The sequence below is a fragment of the Anas acuta genome, chromosome 12 (assembly GCF_963932015.1).
Source record: "Anas acuta chromosome 12, bAnaAcu1.1, whole genome shotgun sequence".
NCBI lineage: Eukaryota > Metazoa > Chordata > Aves > Anseriformes > Anatidae > Anas > Anas acuta.
This window is the reverse complement of record NC_088990.1, coordinates 10,844,266-10,872,164: the sequence shown is the minus strand read 5'-3', so window position 1 is coordinate 10,872,164 and position 27,899 is coordinate 10,844,266. Positions and strand designations below refer to the sequence as shown.

The 27,899-nt window shown below is 54.8% G+C and overlaps 2 long non-coding RNA genes and 12 other non-coding genes across 14 annotated transcripts; 12 read left to right on the top strand and 2 right to left on the bottom strand.

The window, feature by feature from the left end:
* The first annotated feature begins 3,304 nt into the window (after nucleotides 1-3,304).
* Nucleotides 3,305-3,376, top strand: TRNAQ-CUG (transfer RNA glutamine (anticodon CUG)). Its single transcript has one exon. It is a non-coding gene; the product is annotated as a tRNA-Gln (tRNA).
* Nucleotides 3,377-8,427: 5,051 nt separating this feature from the next.
* Nucleotides 8,428-8,509, top strand: TRNAS-AGA (transfer RNA serine (anticodon AGA)). The gene has a single exon. It is a non-coding gene; the product is annotated as a tRNA-Ser (tRNA).
* Nucleotides 8,510-9,953: 1,444 nt separating this feature from the next.
* TRNAM-CAU (transfer RNA methionine (anticodon CAU)) lies at nucleotides 9,954-10,025 on the top strand. The gene has a single exon. It is a non-coding gene; the product is annotated as a tRNA-Met (tRNA).
* Nucleotides 10,026-10,363: 338 nt separating this feature from the next.
* Nucleotides 10,364-10,435, top strand: TRNAG-UCC (transfer RNA glycine (anticodon UCC)). The gene has a single exon. It is a non-coding gene; the product is annotated as a tRNA-Gly (tRNA).
* A 1,088-nt stretch (nucleotides 10,436-11,523) lies between these two features.
* On the top strand, nucleotides 11,524-11,595 carry TRNAQ-CUG (transfer RNA glutamine (anticodon CUG)). The gene has a single exon. It is a non-coding gene; the product is annotated as a tRNA-Gln (tRNA).
* A 344-nt stretch (nucleotides 11,596-11,939) lies between these two features.
* Nucleotides 11,940-12,930, bottom strand: LOC137863255 (uncharacterized). Its single transcript, XR_011100780.1, has 2 exons — nucleotides 12,793-12,930; nucleotides 11,940-12,425 (listed from the first exon to the last, which is right to left on the bottom strand). It is a non-coding gene; the product is annotated as an uncharacterized lncRNA (long non-coding RNA).
* Nucleotides 12,931-15,972: 3,042 nt separating this feature from the next.
* Nucleotides 15,973-16,054, top strand: TRNAS-AGA (transfer RNA serine (anticodon AGA)). Its single transcript has one exon. It is a non-coding gene; the product is annotated as a tRNA-Ser (tRNA).
* Nucleotides 16,055-18,319: 2,265 nt separating this feature from the next.
* Nucleotides 18,320-18,391, top strand: TRNAM-CAU (transfer RNA methionine (anticodon CAU)). Its single transcript has one exon. It is a non-coding gene; the product is annotated as a tRNA-Met (tRNA).
* Nucleotides 18,392-18,729: 338 nt separating this feature from the next.
* Nucleotides 18,730-18,801, top strand: TRNAG-UCC (transfer RNA glycine (anticodon UCC)). Its single transcript has one exon. It is a non-coding gene; the product is annotated as a tRNA-Gly (tRNA).
* Nucleotides 18,802-19,889: 1,088 nt separating this feature from the next.
* TRNAQ-CUG (transfer RNA glutamine (anticodon CUG)) lies at nucleotides 19,890-19,961 on the top strand. The gene has a single exon. It is a non-coding gene; the product is annotated as a tRNA-Gln (tRNA).
* Nucleotides 19,962-20,305: 344 nt separating this feature from the next.
* Nucleotides 20,306-21,349, bottom strand: LOC137863322 (uncharacterized). The gene is made up of 2 exons (XR_011100867.1): nucleotides 21,159-21,349; nucleotides 20,306-20,791 (listed from the first exon to the last, which is right to left on the bottom strand). It is a non-coding gene; the product is annotated as an uncharacterized lncRNA (long non-coding RNA).
* A 2,989-nt stretch (nucleotides 21,350-24,338) lies between these two features.
* TRNAS-AGA (transfer RNA serine (anticodon AGA)) lies at nucleotides 24,339-24,420 on the top strand. The gene has a single exon. It is a non-coding gene; the product is annotated as a tRNA-Ser (tRNA).
* Nucleotides 24,421-25,866: 1,446 nt separating this feature from the next.
* On the top strand, nucleotides 25,867-25,938 carry TRNAM-CAU (transfer RNA methionine (anticodon CAU)). Its single transcript has one exon. It is a non-coding gene; the product is annotated as a tRNA-Met (tRNA).
* A 323-nt stretch (nucleotides 25,939-26,261) lies between these two features.
* TRNAG-UCC (transfer RNA glycine (anticodon UCC)) lies at nucleotides 26,262-26,333 on the top strand. The gene has a single exon. It is a non-coding gene; the product is annotated as a tRNA-Gly (tRNA).
* Nucleotides 26,334-27,899: the final 1,566 nt, after the last annotated feature.

Here is a 27,899-nt window from a genome sequence, read left to right as displayed (position 1 = left end):
GTACTCGGCTCTGGTGAGGCCGCACCTCGAGTACTGTGTTCAGTTTTGGGCCCCTCGCTACAAGAAGGACATCGAGGTGCTTGAGCGGGTCCAAAGAAGGGCGACGAAGCTGGAGAGGGGCCTGGAGAACAAGTCCTGCGAGGAGCGGCTGAGGGAGCTGGGCTTGTTCAGCCTGGAGAAGAGGAGGCTCAGGGGCGACCTTATCGCTCTCTACAGATACCTTAAAGGAGGTTGTAGTGAGGTGGGGGTTGGCCTGTTCTCCCACGTGCCTGGTGACAGGACGAGGGGGAATGGGCTAAAGTTGCGCCAGGGGAGTTGTAGGTTGGATCTTAGGAAGAACTTCTTTACTGAAAGGGTTGTTAAGCACTGGAACAGGCTGCCCAGGGAGGTGGTGGAGTCCCCATCCCTGGAAGTCTTCAAAAGACGTTTAGATGTAGAGCTTAGGGATATGGTTTAGTGGGGACTGTTAGTGTTAGGTTGGAGGTTGGACTCGATGATCTTGAGGTCTCATCCAACCTAGAAATTATGTGATTCTGTGATTCTGTGATTATCTGGTTGCCATCTGAGCACTGCATCCCCCTCAGGTCGCAGGCTCTTGGTAGCTCTTCCAGGGCTCCACCATGCCTACTGTGACCTGTTTTCTCCAAAGGACAGCTGGCGATTTTCTTGTGGCAGCTTGTGAGCACTGCTTCTCTCTTTGCCCATGGTGATGTGACAGGAAGGGATCACGATGTGAGAGGGAGGGATAGGAAAATCACCCAGCTGGGGCTTAAGGCACTTTGAGCACTTGCAAATAGGGAAGGAAGTGCCTACAAGGCAGCATTATGAAGTCATCGCACATATCCTTTCTGGAAAATATGGGGTGCTTCTGTTAGAGGACCAGAATTCTGATGCACGCAGGATGGGGAATAAACAAGATGAGCTAGAGATGTGCGTGTGTAAGGTGTCTGGCTGTGCAGGAGTTAACTTTCCCCACAGCAGCCCATATAGCGTTGTGCTCTGCACTTGTAGCTAGAACAGCACTGATATGGCACCAGTGTTTTGTCGATTGCTGAGCAGTGCTTCCATGCCATCAGAACTCTCTCCAATCCACCCTAAGGCCAGTAGGCAGGGGGTCGGCAAGAGCTGGGGAGGCGGCCTTGGCAGAACAGCCGATCTGAAGTGACCAAAGGGATATTCCCTACCATATGATGTCAGACTCGGCAAGAAAAGCTGGGCAGGAAAGGAGAAGGCGGTGCTCACATTAGGAACACATCTGTCCACCCACGCGACCACTATGCATTTTGAGACCCCGCTTCCCAAGATGTGGCCCAACAGAACTTCCCGATGGGAAGTAGTGTATAATTGTTTTCTCTCTCTTTGCTTCCGCACAGCATTTGCTTGTTTTGTCTTCTGGGGTATGTTCTTGGTTGTTGTTGTGTTTAGTTTTGTTTTTGAAGCAGTGTGATCAAAGCGATGCCCACATTCTTCCCTATAAGTGACCCACAATCAAATGTCCGTGTGCTGCTCAGCAGCTTCATCCCATTGGCCAGAGGTCTGGCTGGGCTGCTTTTGAGGACAGGCTCATGGCATGAGGGCAAATCAGCCTCCCAGCGCACCTGGCAGTCATCCTGACGAGGAAGAGCTGGGAAAATCCCAGAACTGCAGGCAAACATGAGTCACCAAGCTGCAGACAGAGTAGACTTGGTGTCCTGGCCTCAGTCATGCCAGGAACAGGAGAGCTCCTACCCCATTCCACCCAAGTGCTTCTTTCTTCACCAAAGGCATTTCCAAGGGTCTTTCTACCATTCCTGAAACAACGTTTGCTTTTGCACATTCTGGAGCTGCTGACCTTCAGGGAACTACCTTTGTGCGGCTGGTCCATGGCTCATATGACTTGTGAGACTTAGACTTGAAAGGACCTTTGGATGTGAGCCACTCCAACCGCCTCCCCAGAGCATGGTGCTGCGTGGTTTCTCTCCCAGGGACGAGCAGCCCCATGACGAGGGTGCTGAGAACTGCTGAAGCAGTTTGGTGCTGCAGCAGGTGGATGGCTGTCCTTTATGTCTCAAAGACTCATAGGCCTGTCTGGGTGTTCTCAAGTCACACCAACTCGAGTGTATTTGCTCTCTTCGTCCTCCTCTATATGTGGCATCTCTGTGGTGCTGGATGATCTAAGGTGGGGTTTCCTCAGCTTCAGAGACTATGCTGGTGTGTACAACGCCAGTGTTTGGAGCACAGCGTTCTTTCCTCTGAGGTTGGCTTTGAAATGCTCTTTTGCACAATCGTAGCCAGGACTGCGCATCTCGGCATCCCTGTGTCCCCAGGCTGCGTGCAGAGCCACTGCCATACTACACTGAGACTCGGTCATTTTGGAGACGTTCTGAATATAACTGGAAGTGGATGCAACAAAGTTCCTGGGAAGAAGGAAGTGAGGTACACACTCCGCTCTCTGGAGACACTACTCTGCCACCTTTCCAGGCACATTCCTTTGAATCCAGATCCCCGACCTGTCCCTGTCCTTCCCCATCCACAAGATTACAGCAAAGAGTAGAAGCCATGTGTACGTGTCAGCGGTAGGATATAGGAGCTCATTTTGGAAGCCTGTGGAATCTGCTAGACACAGAAATAAAGTATCTAGTAGAAAAATGCAAGATAAGGTACAAGACAAGTAGCACAAGGTCAAAGAAGAAGTAACAATTGAGGAGTTGAGAAGACAACCAGCACGAGAGGTCCGCATGACAATAAATCAATGAGCAGAATAAGAACGTGATAGTCGCATGAACACTACTATAGCCACCAACGAGCGTGCTTCCCTGGTAGCATAACCAGCACGTGTAAAGATGCTAAGGGTATAAATGTAAGAATGTATACTCAATAAATGCTTCAGCTGCACACCAGCCTGGAGTTGTGTGATCAATTCCCTTCAGTAGGAGGGCTCCAACCTCACGTCCATCCTGCGATCACCAGGATGGAGACTCACTTCTCTAAGAAATTTCCACCTTTCTGTTATGCACCTGTTTATGCTAGGTGCTGTGGAATGAGGTCAGGGAAGTCCATATAGCCGTGGCAGCGCACCAAGCGTGGGGAATGACTGGCAGGCATGGGAGAGGGCAGGTTTTGCCTGCTGTGTTTCCAGTGGAAAGAGTTAGGATGTCAGGAGAGAGGGCACCTGAGTGCCATGAGAGGAAGAAGGCATTGCACGTTGTGCAACACATAGGAAGGTGTGTTGCGTGTTGTGTCATCGTGGCAGCTCTTTGTTTTGTTGAACCTCGTGCTATGCCCCATGCCTTGCTCAGGGCAGGGCCACAGCAGGTGTCCAGGAGGTCCCATGGTGTAATGGTGAGCACTCTGGACTCTGAATCCAGCGATCTGAGTTCAAATCTCAGTGGGACCTCTTCTCTGACTTTTATTCCAATCTTCCAAGTTCTTGCCTTCCTCCCTGCCCTGTGTTACCAGCCCCAGAGCACCGGTATCGGTGCCCCTCCTCCTACCCTGGGCCCCACTGCCCGCAGGCTCTTGCTTATGGAAACCTGTCACGTGCTCGGGTAGAGGAGACTGTTGAAACCCATGGCCCGTGGCAACTTGGTCATCTCCAAAGACTCCACAACATCCAAGAACGGTACATTGCCATTTTGACCACTCTCAGATCCATAGTAGAGGGTTACTGTGCAATGCTTTCCTTGAGCAGTGAGGAGCTAATGGAGGCAGGAAGAGAACAGACCACCACGAGTCTCCAGCTGTGCTGCACAAGGTCTTTAATGAGAACGAGGAAAGGCAGTGGAGCAGTATAGAGACCAAGAAGAAAGTTTGCAGGGTTCAGGGAGGCAGAGAGAACGGCCCATCCATCTCAGGGATGTCTGCCCCAGATGGGATGATCCACGCACTTCAGCAGTTGAAGCGGCAGAGTGGGGAAGGCAGACACAGCCCTGACCCCCCCAGACCAAGGGAGCCCCCAGAAGAGATGGGAACCCCCCCACTGCTGAGGGAGCTGCCAACAGCAGCTGACAGAGAGGATCCCACGGCGGTGCTCTGAGGGAAGGAGGTGAGGATGGGGCCCGGCAGGGTCACCACGACCGGTGAGGGCTGGATGGCAACCGTTGAGTCAGCGCACCGGGCGACACACGGCTCGCTGCAGCTGCTGGCAAGTGGGGTTGGGCCAGAGGCACCGCAGGAGGATGGGACACAGGGTCTGCAGCAAGACATCTCTCGTCGAGGGAGGCGAAGCTGAAACACAGAGTAGCAGGGAGGGGACACACACCCCAAAGTCAGCCTTTGTCATCTCCAAAACAGAAATGGCTGCACTGAAGATTGGGCAGGATGCACCGGGCTATTTGGTAAGGGTCCATCTCTTTTCAGGCACTTAATTCTTGCAGAGAGATATCCCTGCAGCTGAGCCCCATCAATCTCCCTCTGCTAGAGAGGTCCCCACAGTCCCCAGCTCTCCAAATCCACCCCTTCAAAAGGGAGAAAAGTCACAGGCCAGAACCATCTGTATTGCAGTGCCAATCTGAGGCAGCCCAAGGACCAAACGGAGTCGCCAGCATGACAGCAATGGGGCCCTCAGGGAGAGCTGGAGTGAGCGCAGGCTTACTTACCTCGTTCCTCAGGGAAAGGGAGAGAGAAGAGAAGTGGATGCAGAGCCTGCAGCAGCATGGTCTTTTATACTGCATCCCAGAGCCCCACGGGAACAGAAACATTCCTTGCTCATGAAGCATCAAAACACCTCATAGTTGCTTCCTTCAGAGGCCTTGGTGGTGGTTAAGAGCTTGCTTCTTTCATCTGCCAGCTTTTGTTCCTGCCTCATACCACCCAACACTGAAATGATGTATCTGTGTTCCTAGCTCCTAAGGCCAATTACAACAGAGGTCTTCGGCTGCCTCTGCGGGATTGTGTGTTTCCGTCATACAAACGTCCTTTGGAGTATCATCCACTTTGTGGTGAGCATGGCCACCAGTCATGGTGATACTCAGCTACAGAGGACACGAGGTGTCACCACACAAGTGCATTCAGTGCCGAGATTCGAGCTAATTCTGTGAGACATTTCTCCCTGTGGTTTGTCACAGATATGCAGGAGACTTTGGACTAAGGGAAGGTAGAAGATCAAGACAGCACACGTGGAGGAGACATGGGCCATGTTTCCAAGACGTTTCAGTAAGGATGGAGTGTTCTGAAGTAGAGGAAGCATCCTGAATGGAGAGGAGAGGACAAGGTCATTGCTGACACTCGTCATGCTCTGACAGAGCCCAAAGACAAAGTTCAATGAAAGCAGAGTCAAATGGAGGAAGGGTACACCTGAGGCCAATGCAGTTCTCTCTCAAGTCATCTCTCTGAAGCAGTGAGACCTTTCTCTGTGCCTTCACAGAAATGCAGCAGGTCAAGGCATAGGAACGCAATGCAAGATGCCCGCGTCCTTCCCTGAAGCTGACGCACTCTCCAATTGACCTGGTTTCCTCAACACATTTGTCCCACTGGCCAGAGGTCTGCCTGGCCTGCATTTGAGGCGAGGCTTGCGGCAAGGAGCCTAAACCGGAATTGTCTTTGTTCTGGACCAGGGATGGAGTAGGCCCTTCCATGCATTTCCACGTATAAAGTGACTGGGATCTGCCTCCCAGCACAACCGACAGTCATCCTGATGTGGAAGAGCTGGGAAAATCCCTGAGCTGCAGGCAAACATGAGTCACCCAGCTGTGGACAGCAGTGGACATGGCTTTTCAGCCTCTAATGTGCCAGAAATTACAGAGCTCCTCCCAACGTTCTGCTTTCCTCACCAAGGGTGTTTCCAAGGGGCTTTGTACCCTTCCAGAAATAACACTTGCTTTTATGCATTCCCGTGCTGCTGCCTCCCAAGGCATTGCCTTTGTGTGGCTGGTCCAGAGTCTGCATTACTTGTGTTGGACTGGAAATTACCTTTGGAGGTGAGCCACTCCAACCCCCTCTGCACTGCAGGCTCACCGAGATGAGGTTTCTCAGGTGGGACTCATCACCCTTTCTAGACCTTGCCCACCTCAAGGCGTTCTCAGGTGAGTCCAGGCCCTAGATGCACTTCATTGGTACCTTAATTTCCCCTGCTGACTGGTTCAGCTGATGGCTGCTTTTATAAGGTAAGAGGCAGGAATCCACCAAAGAGGAACACTTTCACCTGAGAAGGGGCTGGCATGCTGGACCCCTCTGCCAGCCGGGGGATCTCCAAGCTGACTTTCCCGGCTGGCATACCAGGAAGGAAGTGGCAGAGAGGATGCCAGCAGTGTTGAGCAGATCTCAGGGTCTGGAGATGGAGAGGAAATAAATACTGGAATTAAGCATGAAGCCTCCGTCCAGGATTGGCAGGAAACTCTGTGCTGGGACACACTTCCCCTCATCCTTTCAGCACTGCTGCACAGGAGACTTTTCTAGTCACTGGTGAGCAAGGAAAATTAGGGCAGATGGCGTTCAATGCACGTACAGAGCCCTCATGTTCTCTGTGGTGCCAATGAGCATGTTCAGACCCCGTGTCTCATGGAGATCAAACCTAGAATTAGCTGTGGGCTTTCACACCCAGATGAAAGAACAAAAAAAGCTCACAAAAGCTCTTCAAACAACAGCCCCATCTCCTGTGTATAACCAACACCACCCAAAAAAAACCAACAAACCAAGAAGCACAAGGACAATATTTGATCCCAGGCCCTACTTAGGAATTTTCCCAGGGAATCAAAGGCATGAGGGCATTTCCTGAGATGAGGCCCTACCCCAGGAGGTGGGACACCTTAGGTGTGGAAGCCCAACAGCACAGTCCTCAGAGGAGCATGTACAGGAGGACAGGCTTGGCCTGAGTGTACTCCCCTGGAGTTGGGCAAAGGGCAGAGGAAAGAAGCTGCTCGGGAGTGGGACTCGAACCCAAGAGTCCCTGGCACAGGGGCAGCACACTGCTAACGCTTCTCCCTAAGGCTGAGGCAATCCTGCACAGCGGCAACCAAAGGAAGTGCCAGCAAGTGATGGCTTTGCACATTCAACGTGCTGCCAAAGGGCTCAAGGCAAAAGTGTACTCTTCCCCTGACTCCCTGCATTCCCTCCAGAGCCTGTGGAAATGCAGAACCAACCACTCGGCCAACAGTGCTGTTTCATGGCCTGTTCATTGGCGGAGCAAGGGTGCTTCCTTCTGCCCTACGTGGGCCCCAGCCAGCTGGCTACAGAGGGCTCTATGACATAAAGCCCTGAGGGGAAGGCTGTGACAGTCTCATGGTGTCAGTGCACAGGAAAAGGCTTGGAGAGTCAGCAAGAAGTGAGAGGATATGGGCCGAGTGCTGAGCAATGACTGAGATCCAGTGTCACAGGGATGAGGCTCATTTGCAGCCCATGCAGAAGAAGCAGGAGAGCACAACTCTGTTGGCCTTGCCGCTTGAAAACTTTTCTGGAATGTCGGGTTGACTCCTGATGCTGTGACACGATGTTGGACTGACTCCTAAAGTGTGTGACAGTTCATGGCAGAGAAACACCACCCCCTCTACACTGACAATCCAACACCATCTTCCCAATATTGCTGCTGCATAGCCAGTTTCAGACATCTCAGAAAGGGACCCACGACTGTCCAAAGCTGAGCCAATACGCAATGTTAGTTGTGCCTTTTTTATAGCATATATAAGAAAGGGGGGGGGAAAGAAAAACACTGTGCAACAGCATCTGGGAGAGAGGTGTGAGGAAAAGTAGAAAGTAGCAACCCTGCAGACACAAATTTCAATGAAGAAGGAATGGAAGGAGATGCTCAAGGTCTGGAGAAGAAGTTGCCCTGTGGCTCGCGTTGAGGACAGTGGAGGAGCAGGCTGTCCCCCTGCAGCCTGTGTAGCGGACCATGGTGGAGCAGGTAGATACGGCCCGAAGGACATTGCAGACCATTGTTAGCCATCAGAGGAGCAGACTCTGGGCCAGAACGGCAATCCCTGGAGAGGAGCTCCTGGTGGAGCAGGGTGTCTGGTGGGAGCTGCAGCCTGTGGGGGACCCAATCTGGGAGAGTCTGTTGCTGAAGGGCTGTACCCTGTTGTAAGGAGCATGTTGGAGTGGTTCTTGAAGAACTGCGTTCTGTTGGAAGGTCACATTGGATCAGTTTGGGAAAGATTGCATCCCATGGCTAATATCCCATCCCACAGCTTCCGCTGTCAGGGTCTGTCTCCACACAGGTTGTCTCCACGCTTTTTCCATGGAAGCAGCTGAGATGGCAGGTGAGCAGATACGATTCTGTGTGTCAGGATATGCCGTGTGGCAGTGTGAGGCCAAGGTGCAGGAAGGTGCGTCCTTATCCGTGGGCTTTGAGCAGTCAAGGGGCCAGGACACGTGTCAGCAGGTGGCAATTTGGGCTGCTGGTGCAGGTCCCTTGTGCAGCGGCTTTGGGTGCAGCCTGTCGTTGAGAGTGGCAGGGAGCTGGTGGTCATTGCCCAGAGCACTTGATGATGCCATCAGAGCTGGCCGGAGCAGGTAGTTGTGGCCGAGTGGTGAAGGCGATGGACTAGAAATCCATTGGGGTTTCCCCGCGCAGGTTCGAATCCTGCCAACTACGGCATGCAGTCCCCTTTTGGTCTGCCTGCAGCGACCGTGCAGCTGCCACGGGATGCAGGCCCCCAGGGGCCCAGGCACAGCCGTGTTCCTCCAGCTGCACAGGGCCTTGCCAGGGAACACAGCAGCTCCCCTTGCTCACTTTGAGTACTTGTCCTTGCCTCCGCCCAAAAGTGCCTGGATGGGCAAGTAATGCTGATGCCATTTACCGGGCAGGCAAGAAGTGGACACAGAAAGAGCCACAGAAAGGGCCACTGATGTCCAGGGGCTGTAGAAGAAGTCCTTCTGTGAGCAGAGTGGCCTCACCCTGAAGGGAAGACACCTCCTAGCTCTGAGAGCAGTGGATCCTCGTGGATCTTGCCTAAAGGCCATGGGGTCCTAACAGCTGACCCTCTCTCTCCCCAGCCTTTGCACACACAGCAACAACCTTTCCCAGGGGTCTTTCCCAAATTTGGTGTAAAGCTGAGATGCTGAGGAGTGCGGAATATCCTGTGTGCTTCTCCTCTGAGGAGGAACAGCAAATGCAAAAGGACGTGTGGTGGGATCTTTGGCATCCATCAGACTACTCCCGTCTGTCTCAGGTGCTGACCCGTGTGCTAGAAAAGAGCAGGAGGCTTCAGAGAGGCCTTCTTTTGGTCCCATGGCCAGCTGCTCTGGCAGCAAAGGCCCTGGGCGGAAGAGGGGCTGATGCTGGTAGCCTGGCTGTGTTTGCGGAAGCGGGAAGGGATAAGACAAGGGATAATACCCTGAGGTATTATCACAAGGAGAGTGCCCCGAGAAGGAGAGTGTGTGACAGGCCCAGGCTGGTACCTGCCTTGTCCCCTGCAGTTGTCCCACTTACGGTCACAGAGCCGCAAAGGGCTAAGGGACAGCTCAAAGGCTCTGCCCTGAGCTATACCCAGTGCAGAAGGCAGGCAGACTCCAGCAGCACTCCTTCTGTGCCCAGCCCTGTGTGTTGTGTTTGACCTTTATCTCGTGTGCCTGCATGCTGTGTGCCGGGGCGTGTAGACAGGCCAGGGAAGCAGCAGGCAGAGGCAGAAACATGCAGGCCGGAGCATGGCCCTCTCAGCCCCCACAACAGACTTTCCCTGCGCTTCAGGGCTGGGGCAGACGGCCTTCCCTGTGTGCCTGTCAGGCCTCAGCCCGGCGGTGGGCAGAGCCCTGCAGCGGTCAGGCAGCAGCGAGGGCTGGGCTGCGACAGGCAGTCGGAGGAGCCCTGCTCTGCGGGGGAGCGCAGCACAGGCAGGGGCAGGGCGCTGTCTGTGAGGGGGCGCAGCCGCATCACGGGGCAGCGTGATTTGCGGGCATGGTGGCGGCCCTGGTGAGCTGTGTGGAGAGCAGGTGGTGGGAGCCTGCAAAGCAGGCAGGCAGGTGCCCCATTGCTGCGGGTTTGGCTCAGGGCACCGCAGGCAGGGCTGGGCGAGGTGGGGGCAGCAGGTCTGGGGGAGAGCAGAGTGGCGCAGCGGAAGCGTGCTGGGCCCATAACCCAGAGGTCGATGGATCGAAACCATCCTCTGCTACAGCCTTTACTTGCAGGCTCCTGTGCCAAGCTTTTGTGCCTCTGCTGCCGTTCGTTCGCTCCTCTCTCATGCCATGGTTGGGGCTGGTATGGCTGTTGCACTCCCTCGGCTCTGCACCCTTCCCCTTTGCTTTCTTGCCAGTCAGCACTCCAAAAGGGCCCCTGAGCAGCGCAGGCTGCTGTGCAGCAGCAGACACACCACAGCCTAACTCTTTCCACTGGAAACACAGCAGGCAAAACCTGCCCTCTCCCATGCCTGCCCGTGTGGGCAGGTGGCTGGAAGGAGGAGGCCCCTGAGGTGGTGAGCTGCAGGAGCCTCAGGGAGGCATGCAGCCAGATGCGTTGGTGGTATAGTGGTGAGCATAGCTGCCTTCCAAGCAGTTGACCCGGGTTCGATTCCCGGCCAACGCACACCAGCTTTTCTTCAGCCAGGCAGCAGCAGCAGCCGTGTGTCGGGCTCCAAAACCACCCAGTTTCTGTCCTGACATTTGAATGCAACATGCTTAGGGGCATGGTGCTGCTGGATTCCTCTCCCAGGGCACCCCCATGACCGAAGTGCTGAAGCAGTTTAGTGCTGCAGCAGATGGATGGCTGTCCTTTAAGGCTCAAAGGCCTGTCTGGCTGTCTGAAGTCACACCAACTTGACTGAATTTGCTCTCTTCATCCTCCTCTGTATTCGGCATCTCTGCAGAGTTGGCTGCTAAAAATGGTGTTTCTTGAGCTTCAGAGAGTATGCTGGTGTGTACAACGCCAGTGTTCGAAGCACAGTGTTCTTTCCTCTGAGGTCGCCTTTGAAATGCTCTTTTGCACAATCGTAGCCAGGACTGCGCATCTCGGCATCCCTGTGTCCCCAGGCTGCGTGCAGAGCCACTGCCATACTACACTGAGACTCGGTCATTTTGGAGACGTTCTGAATATAACTGGAAGTGGATGCAACAAAGTTCCTGGGAAGAAGGAAGTGAGGTACACACTCTGCTCTCTGGAGACACTACTCTGCCACCTTTCCAGGCACATTCCTTTGAACCCAGATCCCCGACCTGTCCCTGTCCTTCCCCGTCCACAGAAGTACAGCATGGAACAGAAGCCATGCGTACGTGTCTGCGGTAGGAGGGCTCCAACCTCACGTCCATCCTGCGATCACCAGGATGGAGACTCATTTCTCTAAGAAATTTCCACCTTTCTGTTATGCACCTGTTTATGCTAGGTGCTGTGGAATGAGGTCGGGGAAGTCCATATAGCCGTGGCAGCGCACCAAGCGTGGGGAATGACTGGCAGGCATGGGAGAGGGCAGGTTTTGCCTGCTGTGTTTCCAGTGGAAAGAGTTAGGATGTCAGGAGAGAGGGCACCTGAGTGCCATGAGAGGAAGAAGGCATTGCACGTTGTGCAACACATAGGAAGGTGTGTTGCGTGTTGTGTCATCGTGGCAGCTCTTTGTTTTGTTGAACCTCGTGCTATGCCCCATGCCTTGCTCAGGGCAGGGTCACAGCAGGTGTCCAGGAGGTCCCATGGTGTAATGGTGAGCACTCTGGACTCTGAATCCAGCGATCTGAGTTCAAATCTCAGTGGGACCTCTTCTCTGACTTTTATTCCAATCTTCCAAGTTCTTGCCTTCCTCCCTGCCCTGTGTTACCAGCCCCAGAGCACCGGTATCGGTGCCCCTCCTCCTACCCTGGGCCCCACTGCCCGCAGGCTCTTGCTTATGGAAACCTGTCACGTGCTCGGGTAGAGGAGACTGTTGAAACCCATGGCCCGTGGCAACTTGGTCATCTCCAAAGACTCCACAACATCCAAGAACGGTACATTGCCATTTTGACCACTTTCAGATCTGTAGTAGAGGGTTACTGTGCAATGCTTTCCTTGAGCAGTGAGGAGCTAATGGAGGCAGGAAGAGAACAGACCACCACGAGTCTCCAGCTGTGCTGCACAAGGTCTTTAATGAGAACGAGAAAATGCAGTGGAGCAGTACAGAGACCAAGAAGAAAGTTTGCAGGGTTCAGGGAGGCAGAGAGAACGGCCCATCCATCTCAGGGATGTCTGCCCCAAATGGGATGATCCATGTGCTTCAGCATTTGAAGCGGCAGAGTGGGGAAGGCAGACACAGCCCTGACCCCCCCAGACCAAGGGAGCCCCCAGAAGAGATGGGAACCCCCCCACTGCTGAGGGAGCTGCCAACAGCAGCTGACAGAGAGGATCCCACGGCGGTGCTCTGAGGGAAGGAGGTGAGGATGGGGCCCGGCAGGGTCACCACGACCGGAGAGGCCTCAATGAACACCGTTGAGTCAGCGCACCGGGCGACACACGGCTCACTGCAGCTGCTGGCAAGTGGGGTTGGGCCAGAGGCACCGCAGGAGGATGGGACACAGGGTCTGCAGCAAGACATCTCTCGTCGAGGGAGGCGAAGCTGAAACACAGAGTAGCAGGGAGGGGACACACACCCCAAAGTCAGCCTTTGTCATCTCCAAAACAGAAATGGCTGCACTGAAGATTGGGCAGGATGCACCGGGCTATTTGGTAAGGGTCCATCTCTTTTCAGGCACTTAATTCTTGCAGAGAGACATCCCTGCAGTTGAGCCCCATTATTCTCCCTCTGCTAGAGAGGTCCCCACAGTCCCCAGCTCTCCAAATCCACCCCTTCAAAAGGGAGAAAAGTCACGGGCCCGAACCATCTGTATTGCAGTGCCAATCTGAGGCAGCCCAAGGACCAAACGGAGTCGCCAGCATGACAGCAATGGGGCCCTCAGGGAGAGCTGGAGCGAGCGCAGGCTTACCTCGTTCCTCAGGGAAAGGGAGAGAGAAGAGAAGTGGATGCAGAGCCTGCAGCAGCATGGTCTTTTATGCTGCATCCCAGAGCCCCACGGGAACAGAAACATTCCTTGCTCATGAAGCATCAAAACACCTCATAGTTGCTTCCTTCAGATGCCTTGGTGGTGGTTAAGAGCTTGCTTCTTTCATCTGCCAGCTTTTGTTCCTGCCTCATACCACCCAACACTGAAATGATGTATCTGTGTTCCCAGCTCCTAAGGCCAATTACAACAGAGGTCTTCGGCTGCCTGTGTGGGATTGTGTGTTTCCGTCATACAAACGTCCTTTGGACTATCATCCACTTTGTGGTGAGCATGGCCACTAGTCACGGTGATACCCAACCACAGAGGACACGAGAAGTCACCACGCAAGGGCATTCAGTGCTGAGACTGGAGCTAATTCTGTGAGACATTTCTCCCTGTGGTTTATCACAGATATGCAGGAGACCATTGAGTAAGGTCAGGTAGACGATCAAGACAGCAAAAGACGATCAAGACCTGGTTCGCTGAACACATTTGTCGCACTGGCCAGAGGTCTGCCTGGCCTCCTTTTGACGTGAGGCTTGCGGCATAGAGCCTTAACCTGATTTCATTTTCTCCTGGACCAGGGATGGAGTAGGCCCTTCCATGCATTTCCACGTATAAAGTGACTGGGATCTGCCTCCCAGCACAACCGACAGTCATCCTGATGTGGAAGAGCTGGGAAAATCCCTGAGCTGCAGGCAAACATGAGTCACCCAGCTGTGGACAGCAGTGGACATGGCTTTTTGGCCTCAGGCACGCCAGGAATAGCAGAGCTCTTAGCTTGACTCCTACCTACGTGCTGCTTTCCTCACCAAGGGTGTTTCCAAGGGGCTTTGTACCCTTCCAGAAATAACACTTCCTTTTATGCATTCCCGTGCTGCTGCCTCCCAAGGCATTGCCTTTGTGTGGCTGGTCCAGAGTCTGCATTACTTGTGTTGGACTGGAAATTACCTTTGGAGGTGAACCACTCCAACCCCCTGTGCACTGCAGGCTCACCTAGATGAGGTTTCTCAGGTGGGATTCATCACCCTTTCTAGACCTTGCCCACCTCAAGGCGTTCTCAGGTGAGTCCAGGCCCTAGATGCACTTCATTGGTACCTTAATTTCCCCTGCTGACTGGTTCAGCTGATGGCTGCTTTTATAAGGTAAGAGGCAGGAATCCACCAAAGAGGAACACTTTCACCTGAGAAGGGGCTGGCATGCTGGACCCCTCTGCCAGCCGGGGGATCTCCAAGCTGACTTTCCCGGCAAATAAGCTGGCAACCAGGAAGGAAGTGGCAGAGAGGATGCCAGCAGTGTTGAGCAGATCTCAGGGTCTGGAGATGGAGAGGAAATAAATACTGGAATTAAGCATGAAGCCTCCGTCCAGGATTGGCAGGAAACTCTGTGCCGGGACACACTTCCCCTCATCCTTTCAGCACTGCTGCACAGGAGACTTTTCTAGTCACTGGTAAGCAAGGAAAATTAGGGCAGATGGCGTTCAATGCACATACAGAGCCCTCATGTTCTCTGTGGTGCCAATGAGCATGTTCAGACCCCGTGTCTCATGGAGATCAAACCTAGAATTAGCTGTGGGCTTTCACACCCAGATGAAAGAACAAAAAAAGCTCACAAAAGCTCTTCAAACAACAGCCCCATCTCCTGTGTATAACCAACACCACCCAAAAAAAAAACAACAAACCAAGAAGCACAAGGACAATATTTGATCCCAGGCCCTACTTAGGAATTTTCCCAGGGAATCAAAGGCATGAGGGCATTTCCTGAGATGAGGCCCTACCCCAGGAGGTGGGACACCTTAGGTGTGGAAGCCCAACAGCACAGTCCTCAGAGGAGCATGTACAGGAGGACAGGCTTGGTCTGAGTGTACTCCCCTGGAGTTGGGCAAAGGGCAGAGGAAAGAAGCTGCTCGGGAGTGGGACTCGAACCCAAGAGTCCCTGGCACAGGGGCAGCACACTGCTAACGCTTCTCCCTAAGGCTGAGGCAATCCTGCACAGCGGCAACCAAAGGAGGTGCCAGCAAGTGATGGCTTTGCACATTCAACGTGTTGCCAAGGGGCTCAAGGCAAAAGTGTACTCTTCCCCTGACTCCCTGCATTCCCTCCAGAGCCTGTGGAAATGCAGAACCAACCACTCGGCCAACAGGGCTGTTTCATGGCCTGTTCATTGGCCGAGCAAGGGTGCTTCCTTCTGCCCTACGTGGGCCCCAGCCAGCTGGCTACAGAGGGCTCTATGACATAAAGCCCTGAGGGGAAGGCTGTGACAGTCTCATGGTGTCAGTGCACAGGAAAAGGCTTGGAGAGTCAGCGAGAAGTGAGAGGATATGGGCCGAGTGCTGAGCAATGACTGAGATCCAGTGTCACAGGGATGAGGCTCATTTGCAGCCCATGCAGCAGAAGAGGAGAAAGAAACACTATCTTAGACTTGAGGATTCAAGTCTTTCTTTCTTCTTTCTTGCGGCTTTGCGGTGGAACAGGCTGTCCCCCTGCAGCCTGTGTAGCGGACCATGGTGGAGCAGGTAGATACGGCCCAAAGGACATTGCAGACCATTGTTAGCCATCAGAGGAGCAGACTCTGGGCCAGAACGGCAATCCCTGGAGAGGAGCTCCTGGTGGAGCAGGGTGTCTGGTGGGAGCTGCAGCCTGTGGGGGACCCAATCTGGGAGAGTCTGTTGCTGAAGGGCTGTACCCTGTTGTAAGGAGCATGTTGGAGTGGTTCTTGAAGAACTGCGTTCTGTTGGAAGGTCACATTGGATCAGTTTGGGAAAGACTGCATCCCATGGCTAATATCCCATCCCACAGCTTCCGCTGTCAGGGTCTGTCTCCACACAGGTTGTCTCCACGCTTTTTCCATGGAAGCAGCTGAGATGGCAGGTGAGCAGATACGATTCTGTGTGTCAGGATATGCCGTGTGGCAGTGTGAGGCCAAGGTGCAGGAAGGTGCGTCCTTATCCGTGGGCTTTGAGCAGTCAAGGGGCCAGGAAGCGTGTCAGCAGGTGGCAATTTGGGCTGCTGGTGCAGGTCCCTTGTGCAGCGGCTTTGGGTGCAGCCTGTCGTTGAGAGTGGCAGGGAGCTGGTGGTCATTGCCCAGAGCACTTGATGATGCCATCAGAGCTGGCCGGAGCAGGTAGTTGTGGCCGAGTGGTGAAGGCGATGGACTAGAAATCCATTGGGGTTTCCCCGCGCAGGTTCGAATCCTGCCAACTACGGCATGCAGTCCCCTTTTGGTCTGCCTGCAGCGACCGTGCAGCTGCCACGGGATGCAGGCCCCCAGGGGCCCAGGCACAGCCGTGTTCCTCCAGCTGCACAGGGCCTTGCCAGGGAACACAGCAGCTCCCCTTGCTCACTTTGAGTACTTGTCCTCGCCTCTGCCCCAAAAGTGCCTGGATGGGCAAGTAATGCTGATGCCATTTACCGGGCAGGCAAGAAGTGGACACAGAAAGAGCCACAGAAAGGGCCACTGATGTCCAGGGGCTGTAGAAGAAGTCCTTCTGTGAGCAGAGTGGCCTCACCCTGAAGGGAAGACACCTCCTAGCTCTGAGAGCAGTGGATCCTCGTGGATCTTGCCTAAAGGCCATGGGGTCCTAACAGCTGACCCTCTCTCTCCCCAGCCTTTGCACACACAGCAACAACCTTTCCCAGGGGTCTTTCCCAAATTTCCAAATGCAGGTACCTGGATTGTCCCCTGCAGTTGTCCCACTGACGGTCACAGATCAGCAAAGCTTGAAGGGTCAGCTCAAAGGCTCTGCCCTGAGCTATACGCACTGCAGAAGGCAGGCAGTCTCCAGCAGCACTCTTTGACCTCCTATCTGCATGCCCAGCCATCTGTGTCCTTTTTTTTTGTTTGTTTGTTTGTTTTTTGTATGTCTGTCTGCTGTGTGCCAGGGCACGTGGACGGGCCGGAGAAGCAGTAGGCAAAGGCAGAAACATACAGGCCTGAGCATGGACACCTCAGCCCTTGTCTCCCATGACAGCGTCTACCTGCAGAGCCTGCCCAGCACCTTCCCGGGAGGGCTGGCAGCAGCTAAGGCTGGCCCTCAGGCAGGCTGGGTGGATGGCCCTGCCCTGCTCTGCCCTGCCCTGCCCTGCCCTGCCCTGCCCTTGGAGGCTGGGAGCCACCACCCAACAGCAGAGCTGCAAGGGTCAGGCCTTGCTTCAGGGCTGGGGCAGAGGGCTTTCCGTGTGTGCCTGGCAGGCCCCAGCCCGGTGTTGGGCACAGCCCTGCAGCTGTCAGGGAGCAGCGAGGGCTGGGCTGCGTCAGGCGGTCGGAGGAGCCCTGCTCTGTGGGGGTGACTTGCGGAGAACGGGCTCCAGTCAGTAAGACTGTAAAGTAGCTATGTTTATTCAGCGCTGGGCAGCATGCGGGGTAGTCCCACCGAAGTCGTGTGCACCTGACACGGCAACTTGCCTTGGTTATATGCAGTAAAGGGTTTACATATACATGAAGTTTCACAATACGCCTATACATATTCATAAGCTGTCCCCGCTTCATATTAAAATTAGTTCCAATGAGTCATTTCCATAAATTCCTTCCATCTGTGCTTGTGCAGTGTATCCTGATGGTGGTCGTCGGGGGTCGAGGGGATGAAGGTTGGTGACTCTTCCTCGTCACCGCTAGCTACCTCTTGTCTTTGTGCAGACTCGGTTGCTCCGTGGCTCTTGTCCATCCACCGGACCAGCTTCTAGTAGCTTCTTAAGATAGGCTCACCCTCTTCTCAGGAGACTGACCTTGGTAAGGGACCCAAGGCTTCTTGCTTTAGTTAATTTGCACAATGCACCATAGTTAGCAAAGACACTAAGTAGCACTAAGTAGTTTAATGCCATCAGTGCCCTCGAATCATAGAATGTCCCGAGTTGGAAGGGACCCATAAGGATCATCAAGTCCATCTCCTGGCACCGCACAGGTCTATCCAGACGTTTAGACCATGTTACTAAGTGCACAGTCCAATCGCTTCTTAAATTCAGACAGGCTTGGTGCAGTGACTACTTCCCTGGGCAGCCTGTTCCAGTGTGCAAGCACCCTCGCAGTGAAGAACCTCTTCCTGATGTCCAGCCTAAACTTCCCCTGCCTGCCTCAGCTTAAGACCGTTCCTGCGGGTCCTATCACTGGTGTTTACGGACAATAGGTCACCTGCCTCTCTGCTCCCCCTCGCGAGGAAGTTGTAGACCACGATGAGGTCCCCCCTCAGCCTCCTCTTCTCCGGGCTGAAGAGGCCCAGTGATTGCTCAGCTTCTCTTAAGTCCCTCTCTCAGGGGAGCGCAGCACAGGCAGGGGCAGGGCGCTGTCTGTGAGGGGGCGCAGCCGCATCACGGGGCAGCGTGATTTGCGGGCATGGTGGCGGCCCTGGTGAGCTGTGTGGAGAGCAGGTGGTGGGAGCCTGCAAAGCAGGCAGGCAGGTGCCCCATTGCTGCGGGTTTGGCTCAGGGCACCGCAGGCAGGGCTGGGCGAGGTGGGGGCAGCAGGTCTGGGGGAGAGCAGAGTGGCGCAGCGGAAGCGTGCTGGGCCCATAACCCAGAGGTCGATGGATCGAAACCATCCTCTGCTACAGCCTTTACTTGCAGGCTCCTGTGCCAAGCTTTTGTGCCTCTGCTGCCGTTCGTTCGCTCCTCTCTCATGCCATGGCTGGGGCTGGTATGGCTGTTGCACTCCCTCGGCTCTGCACCCTTCCCCTTTGCTTTCTTGCCAGTCAGCACTCCAAAAGGGCCCCTGAGCAGCGCAGGCTGCTGTGCAGCAGCAGACACACCACAGCCTAACTCTTTCCACTGGAAACACAGCAGGCAAAACCTGCCCTCTCCCATGCCTGCCCGTGTGGGCAGGTGGCTGGAAGGAGGAGGCCCCTGAGGTGGTGAGCTGCAGGAGCCTCAGGGAGGCATGCAGCCAGATGCGTTGGTGGTATAGTGGTGAGCATAGCTGCCTTCCAAGCAGTTGACCCGGGTTCGATTCCCGGCCAACGCACACCAGCTTTTCTTCAGCCAGGCAGCAGCAGCAGCCGTGTGTCGGGCTCCAAAACCACCCAGTTTCTGTCCTGACATTTGAATGCAACATGCTTAGGGGCATGGTGCTGCTGGATTCCTCTCCCAGGGCACCCCCATGACCGAAGTGCTGAAGCAGTTTAGTGCTGCAGCAGATGGATGGCTGTCCTTTAAGGCTCAAAGGCCTGTCTGGCTGTCTGAAGTCACACCAACTTGACTGAATTTGCTCTCTTCATCCTGCTCTGTATTCGGCATCTCTGCAGAGCTGGCTGCTAAAAATGGTGTTTCTTGAGCTTCAGAGAGTATGCTGGTGTGTACAACGCCAGTGTTCGAAGCACAGTGTTCTTTCCTCTGAGGTCGCCTTTGAAATGCTCTTTTGCACAATCGTAGCCAGGACTGCGCATCTCGGCATCCCTGTGTCCCCAGGCTGCGTGCAGAGCCACTGCCATACTACACTGAGACTCGGTCATTTTGGAGACGTTCTGAATATAACTGGAAGTGGATGCAACAAAGTTCCTGGAAAGAAGGAAGTGAGGTACACACTCTGCTCTCTGGAGATACCACTCTGACGCCTTTCCAGGCACATTCCTTTGAATCCAGATCCCCGACCTGTCCCTGTCCTTCCCCGTCCACAGAAGTACAGCATGGAACAGAAGCCATGCGTACGTGTCTGCGGTAGGAGGGCTCCAACCTCACGTCCATCCTGTGATCACCATGATGGAGACTCATTTCTCTAAGAAATTTCCACCTTTCTGTTATGCACCTGTTTATGCTAGTTGCTGTGGAATGAGGTCGGGGAAGTCCATATAGCCGTGGCAGCGCACCAAGCGTGGGGAATGACTGGCAGGCATGGGAGAGGGCAGGTTTTGCCTGCTGTGTTTCCAGTGGAAAGAGTTAGGATGTCAGGAGAGAGGGCACCTGAGTGCCATGAGAGGAAGAAGGCATTGCACGTTGTGCAACACATAGGAAGGTGTGTTGCGTGTTGTGTCATCGTGGCAGCTCTTTGTTTTGTTGAACCTCGTGCTATGCCCCATGCCTTGCTCAGGGCAGGGCCACAGCAGGTGTCCAGGAGGTCCCATGGTGTAATGGTGAGCACTCTGGACTCTGAATCCAGCGATCTGAGTTCAAATCTCAGTGGGACCTCTTCTCTGACTTTTATTCCAATCTTCCAAGTTCTTGCCTTCCTCCCTGCCCTGTGTTACCAGCCCCAGAGCACCGGTATCGGTGCCCCTCCTCCTACCCTGGGCCCCACTGCCCGCAGGCTCTTGCTTATGGAAACCTGTCACGTGCTCGGGTAGAGGAGACTGTTGAAACCCATGGCCCGTGGCAACTTGGTCATCTCCAAAGACTCCACAACATCCAAGAACGGTACATTGCCATTTTGACCACTCTCAGATCTGTAGTAGAGGGTTACTGTGCAATGCTTTCCTTGAGCAGTGAGGAGCTAATGGAGGCAGGAAGAGAACAGACCACCACGAGTCTCCAGCTGTGCTGCACAAGGTCTTTAATGAGAACGAGGAAAGGCAGTGGAGCAGTACAGAGACCAAGAAGATCGTTTGCAGGGTTCAGGGAGGCAGAGAGAACGGCCCATCCATCTCAGGGATGTCTGCCCCAAATGGGATGATCCATGTGCTTCAGCATTTGAAGCGGCAGAGTGGGGAAGGCAGACACAGCCCTGACCCCCCCAGACCAAGGGAGCCCCCAGAAGAGATGGGAACCCCCCCACTGCTGAGGGAGCTGCCAACAGCAGCTGACAGAGAGGATCCCACGGCGGTGCTCTGAGGGAAGGAGGTGAGGATGGGGCCCGGCAGGGTCACCACGACCGGAGAGGGCTGGATGGCAACCGTTGAGTCAGCGCACCGGGCGACACACGGCTCACTGCAGCTGCTGGCAAGTGGGGTTGGGCCAGAGGCACCGCAGGAGGATGGGACACAGGGTCTGCAGCAAGACATCTCTCGTCGAGGGAGGCGAAGCTGAAACACAGAGTAGCAGGGAGGGGACACACACCCCAAGGTCAGCCTTTGTCATCTCCAAAACAGAAATGTCTGCACTGAAGATTGGGCAGGATGCACCGGGCTATTTGGTAAGGGTCCATCTCTTTTCAGGCACTTAATTCTTGCAGAGAGACATCCCTGCAGCTGAGCCTCATTATTCTCCCTCTGCTAGAGAGGTCCCCACAGTCCCCAGCTCTCCAAATCCACCCCTTCAAAAGGGAGAAAAGTCACGGGCCCGAACCATCTGTATTGCAGTGCCAATCTGAGGCAGCCCAAGGACCAAACGGAGTCGCCAGCATGACAGCAATGGGGCCCTCAGGGAGAGCTGGAGCGAGCGCAGGCTTACCTCGTTCCTCAGGGAAAGGGAGAGAGAAGAGAAGTGGATGCAGAGCCTGCAGCAGCATGGTCTTTTATGCTGCATCCCAGAGCCCCACGGGAACAGAAACATTCCTTGCTCATGAAGCATCAAAACACCTCATAGTTGCTTCCTTCAGAGGCCTTGGTGGTGGTTAAGAGCTTGCTTCTTTCATCTGCCAGCTTTTGTTCCTGCCTCATACCACCCAACACTGAAATGATGTATCTGTGTTCCCAGCTCCTAAGGCCAATTACAACAGAGGTCTTCGGCTGCCCCTGCGGGATTGTGTGTTTCCGTCATACAAACGTCCTTTGGACTATCATCCACTTTGTGGTGAGCATGGCCACTAGTCACGGTGATACCCAACCACAGAGGACACGAGAAGTCACCACGCAAGGGCATTCAGTGCTGAGACTGGAGCTAATTCTGTGAGACATTTCTCCCTGTGGTTTATCACAGATATGCAGGAGACCATTGAGTAAGGTCAGGTAGACTATCAAGACAGCAAAAGACGATCAAGACCTGGTTCGCTGAACACATTTGTCGCACTGGCCAGAGGTCTGCCTGGCCTCCTTTTGACGTGAGGCTTGCGGCATAGAGCCTTAACCTGATTTCATTTTCTCCTGGACCAGGGATGGAGTAGGCCCTTCCATGCATTTCCACGTATAAAGTGACTGGGATCTGCCTCCCAGCACACCTGACAGTCACCCTGATGTGGAAGAGCTGGGAAAATCCCTGAGCTGCAGGCAAACATGAGTCACCCAGCTGTGGACAGCAGTGGACATGGCTTTTCGGCCTCAGGCACGCCAGGAATAGCAGAGCTCTTAGCTTGACTCCTACCTACGTGCTGCTTTCCTCACCAAGGGTGTTTCCAAGGGGCTTTGTACCCTTCCTGAAATAACACTTGCTTTTATGCATTCCCGTGCTGCTGCCTCCCAAGGCATTGCCTTTGTGTGGCTGGTCCAGAGTCCGCATTACTCCTGTTGGACTGGAAATTACCTTTGGAGGTGAGCCACTCCAACCCCCTGTGCACTGCAGGCTCACCTAGATGAGGTTTCTCAGGTGGGATTCATCACCCTTTCTAGACCTTGCCCACCTCAAGGCGTTCTCAGGTGAGTCCAGGCCCTAGATGCACTTCATTGGTACCTTAATTTCCCCTGCTGACTGGTTCAGCTGATGGCTGCTTTTATAAGGTAAGAGGCAGGAATCCACCAAAGAGGAACACTTTCACCTGAGAAGGGGCTGGCATGCTGGACCCCTCTGCCAGCCGGGGGATCTCCAAGCTGACTTTCCCGGCAAATAAGCTGGCAACCAGGAAGGAAGTGGCAGAGAGGATGCCAGCAGTGTTGAGCAGATCTCAGGGTCTGGAGATGGAGAGGAAATAAATACTGGAATTAAGCATGAAGCCTCCGTCCAGGATTGGCAGGAAACTCTGTGCCGGGACACACTTCCCCTCATCCTTTCAGCACTGCTGCACAGGAGACTTTTCTAGTCACTGGTGAGCAAGGAAAATTAGGGCAGATGGCGTTCAATGCACGTACAGAGCCCTCATGTTCTCTGTGGTGCCAATGAGCATGTTCAGACCCCGTGTCTCATGGAGATCAAACCTAGAATTAGCTGTGGGCTTTCACACCCAGATGAAAGAACAAAAAAAGCTCACAAAAGCTCTTCAAACAACAGCCCCATCTCCTGTGTATAACCAACACCACCCAAAAAAAAAACAACAAACCAAGAAGCACAAGGACAATATTTGATCCCAGGCCCTACTTAGGAATTTTCCCAGGGAATCAAAGGCATGAGGGCATTTCCTGAGATGAGGCCCTACCCCAGGAGGTGGGACACCTTAGGTGTGGAAGCCCAACAGCACAGTCCTCAGAGGAGCATGTACAGGAGGACAGGCTTGGCCTGGGTGTACTCCCCTGGAGATGGGCAAAGGGCAGAGGAAAGAAGCTGCTCAGGAGTGGGACTCGAACCCAAGAGTCCCTGGCACAGGGGCAGCACACTGCTAACGCTTCTCCCTAAGGCTGAGGCAATCCTGCACAGCAGCAACCAAAGGAGGTGCCAGCAAGTGATGGCTTTGCACATTCAACGTGTTGCCAAGGGGCTCAAGGCACACATGTACTCTTCCCCTGACTCCCTGCATTCCCTCCAGAGCCTGTGGAAATGCAGAACCAACCACTCGGCCAACAGGGCTGTTTCATGGCCTGTTCATTGGCGGAGCAAGGGTGCTTCCTTCTGCCCTACGTGGGCCCCAGCCAGCTGGCTACAGAGGGCTCTATGACATAAAGCCCTGAGGGGAAGGCTGTGACAGTCTCATGGTGTCAGTGCACAGGAAAAGGCTTGGAGAGTCAGCGAGAAGTGAGAGGATATGGGCCGAGTGCTGAGCAATGACTGAGATCCAGTGTCACAGGGATGAGGCTCATTTGCAGCCCATGCAGCAGAAGAGGAGAAAGAAACACTATCTTAGACTTGAGGATTCAAGTCTTTCTTTCTTCTTTCTTGCGGCTTTGCGGTGGAACAGGCTGTCCCCCTGCACCCTGTGTAGCGGACCATGGTGGAGCAGGTAGATACGGCCCGAAGGACATTGCAGACCATTGTTAGCCATCAGAGGAGCAGACTCTGGGCCAGAACGGCAATCCCTGGAGAGGAGCTCCTGGTGGAGCAGGGTGTCTGGTGGGAGCTGCAGCCTGTGGGGGACCCAATCTGGGAGAGTCTGTTGCTGAAGGGCTGTACCCTGTTGTAAGGAGCATGTTGGAGTGGTTCTTGAAGAACTGCGTTCTGTTGGAAGGTCACATTGGATCAGTTTGGGAAAGACTGCATCCCATGGCTAATATCCCATCCCACAGCTTCCGCTGTCAGGGTCTGTCTCCACACAGGTTGTCTCCACGCTTTTTCCGTGGAAGCAGCTGAGATGGCAGGTGAGCAGATACGATTCTGTGTGTCAGGATATGCCGTATGGCAGTGTGAGGCCAAGGTGCAGGAAGGTGCGTCCTTATCCGTGGGCTTTGAGCAGTCAAGGGGCCAGGAAGCGTGTCAGCAGGTGGCAATTTGGGCTGCTGGTGCAGGTCCCTTGTGCAGCGGCTTTGGGTGCAGCCTGTCGTTGAGAGTGGCAGGGAGCTGGTGGTCATTGCCCAGAGCACTTGATGATGCCATCAGAGCTGGCCGGAGCAGGTAGTTGTGGCCGAGTGGTGAAGGCGATGGACTAGAAATCCATTGGGGTTTCCCCGCGCAGGTTCGAATCCTGCCAACTACGGCATGCAGTCCCCTTTTGGTCTGCCTGCAGCGACCGTGCAGCTGCCACGGGATGCAGGCCCCCAGGGGCCCAGGCACAGCCGTGTTCCTCCAGCTGCACAGGGCCTTGCCAGGGAACACAGCAGCTCCCCCTTGCTCACTTTGAGTACTTGTCCTCGCCTCCGCCCCAAAAGTGCCTGGATGGGCAAGTAATGCTGATGCCATTTACCGGGCAGGCAAGAAGTGGACACAGAAAGAGCCACAGAAAGGGCCACTGATGTCCAGGGGCTGTAGAAGAAGTCCTTCTGTGAGCAGAGTGGCCTCACCCTGAAGGGAAGACACCTCCTAGCTCTGAGAGCAGTGGATCCTCGTGGATCTTGCCTAAAGGCCATGGGGTCCTAACAGCTGACCCTCTCTCTCCCCAGCCTTTGCACACACAGCAACAACCTTTCCCAGGGGTCTTTCCCAAATTTGGTGTAAAGCTGAGATGCTGAGGAGTGCGGAATATCCTGTGTGCTTCTCCTCTGAGGAGGAACAGCAAATGCAAAAGGACGTGTGGTGGGATCTTTGGCATCCATCAGACTACTCCCGTCTGTCTCAGGTGCTGACCCGTGTGCTAGAAAAGAGCAGGAGGCTTCAGAGAGGCCTTCTTTTGGTCCCATGGCCAGCTGCTCTGGCAGCAAAGGCCCTGGGAGGAAGAGGGGCTGATGCTGGTAGCCTGGCTGTGTTTGCGGAAGCGGGAAGGGATAGGACAAGGGATAATACCCTGAGGTATTATCACAAGGAGAGTGTCCCGAGAAGGAGAGTGTGTGACAGGCCCAGGCTGGTACCTGCCTTGTCCCCTGTAGTTGTCCCACTTACGGTCACAGAGCCGCAAAGGGCTAAGGGACAGCTCAAAGGCTCTGCCCTGAGCTATACCCAGTGCAGAAGGCAGGCAGACTCCAGCAGCACTCCTTCTGTGCCCAGCCCTGTGTGTTGTGTTTGACCTTTATCTCGTGTGCCTGCATGCTGTGTGCCGGGGCGTGTAGACGGGCCAGGGAAGCAGCAGGCAGAGGCAGAAACATGCAGGCCGGAGCATGGCCCCCTCAGCCCCCACAACAGACTTTCCCTGCGCTTCAGGGCTGGGGCAGACGGCCTTCCCTGTGTGCCTGTCAGGCCTCAGCCCAGCGGTGGGCAGAGCCCTGCAGCGGTCAGGCAGCAGCGAGGGCTGGGCTGCGACAGGCAGTCGGAGGAGCCCTGCTCTGCGGGGGAGCGCAGCACAGGCAGGGGCAGGGCGCTGTCTGTGAGGGGGCGCAGCCGCATCACGGGGCAGCGTGATTTGCGGGCATGGTGGCGGCCCTGGTGAGCTGTGTGGAGAGCAGGTGGTGGGAGCCTGCAAAGCAGGCAGGCAGGTGCCCCATTGCTGCGGGTTTGGCTCAGGGCACCGCAGGCAGGGCTGGGCGAGGTGGGGGCAGCAGGTCTGGGGGAGAGCAGAGTGGCGCAGCGGAAGCGTGCTGGGCCCATAACCCAGAGGTCGATGGATCGAAACCATCCTCTGCTACAGCCTTTACTTGCAGGCTCCTGTGCCAAGCTTTTGTGCCTCTGCTGCCGTTCGTTCGCTCCTCTCTCATGGTATGGCTGTTGCACTCCCTCGGCTCTGCACCCTTCCCCTTTGCTTTCTTGCCAGTCAGCACTCCAAAAGGGCCCCTGAGCAGCGCAGGCTGCTGTGCAGCAGCAGACACACCACAGCCTAACTCTTTCCACTGGAAACACAGCAGGCAAAACCTGCCCTCTCCCATGCCTGCCCGTGTGGACAGGTGGCTGGAAGGAGGAGGCCCCTGAGGTGGTGAGCTGCAGGAGCCTCAGGGAGGCATGCAGCCAGATGCGTTGGTGGTATAGTGGTGAGCATAGCTGCCTTCCAAGCAGTTGACCCGGGTTCGATTCCCGGCCAACGCACACCAGCTTTTCTTCAGCCAGGCAGCAGCAGCAGCCGTGTGTCGGGCTCCAAAACCACCCAGTTTCTGTCCTGACATTTGAATGCAACATGCTTAGGGGCATGGTGCTGCTGGATTCCTCTCCCAGGGCACCCCCATGACCGAAGTGCTGAAGCAGTTTAGTGCTGCAGCAGATGGATGGCTGTCCTTTAAGGCTCAAAGGCCTGTCTGGCTGTCTGAAGTCACACCAACTTGACTGAATTTGCTCTCTTCATCCTGCTCTGTATTTGGCATCTCTACAGAGCTGGCTGGTCAGAGGTGGGGATTCCTCAACTTCAGAGAGTACACTTCGGTGAGTACAACACCAGTGTTCAGAGCAAAGCGTTCTTTCCTTTGAGCGATAGAAAGATACTGTGTGTGGCATTTAGTGCATTTACACTGTTGTGCACTGCATTCTGCTGCCTCGAGAGAACACCTCTGAAAAGAGGCTGGCTCTCTCTCCTTTATCGCACCTGCCCAGCCTGCCTTCCCCACATATTTAGACACATGGATAAGAAGCCCGCTGAGCCTTCTCTTCTGCAGGTGAAGCAGTCCCTGCTCCCACAGCCTGCCCTTTCATCAGTCATGACAGAATCACAGCATGGCTAAGCTTGGCAGGGTGTCCGCAGGACATCGTGTCTGTCTCTTCCCAGGGACATACTCACTGCCCTGAGTGAAGGCAGCTTCTCCCTCCTCTCTTTCCAGTAGAAACAGGCCAGCTTTCCTTGCAATGCTTTCCTTGTGGAGTGAGGAGCTAATGGAGGCAGGAAGAGAACAGACCACCACGAGTCTCCAGCAGTGCTGCACAAGGTCTTTAATGAGAATGAGAAAATGCAGTGGAGCAGTACAGAGACCAAGAAGAAAGTTTGCAGGGTTCAGGGAGGCAGAGAGAATGGCCCATCCATCTCAGGGATGTCTGCCCCAAATGGGATGATCCATGTGCTTCAGCAGTTGAAGCGGCAGAGTGGGGAAGGCAGACACAGCCCTGACCCCCCCAGACCAAGGGAGCCTCCAGAAGAGATGGGAACCCCCCCACTGCTGAGGGAGCTGCCAACAGCAGCTGACAGAGAGGATCCCACGGCGGTGCTCTGAGGGAAGGAGGAGAGGATGGGGCCCGGCAGGGTCACCACGACCGGAGAGGCCTCAATGAACACCGTCGAGTCAGCGCACCGGGCGACACACGGCTCACTGCAGCTGCTGGCAAGTGGGGTTGGGCCAGAGGCACCGCAGGAGGATGGGACACAGGGTCTGAAGCAAGACATCTCTCGTCGAGGGAGGCGAAGCTGAAACACAGAGTAGCAGGGAGGGGACACACACCCCAAAGTCAGCCTTTGTCATCTCCAAAACAGAAATGGCTGCACTGAAGATTGGGCAGGATGCACCGGGCTATTTGGTAAGGGTCCATCTCTTTTCAGGCACTTAAGTCTTGCAGAGAGACATCCCTGCAGCTGAGCCCCATCAATCTCCCTCTGCTAGAGAGGTCCCCACAGTCCCCAGCTCTCCAAATCCACCCCTTCAAAAGGGAAAGAAGTCACGGGCCAGAACCATC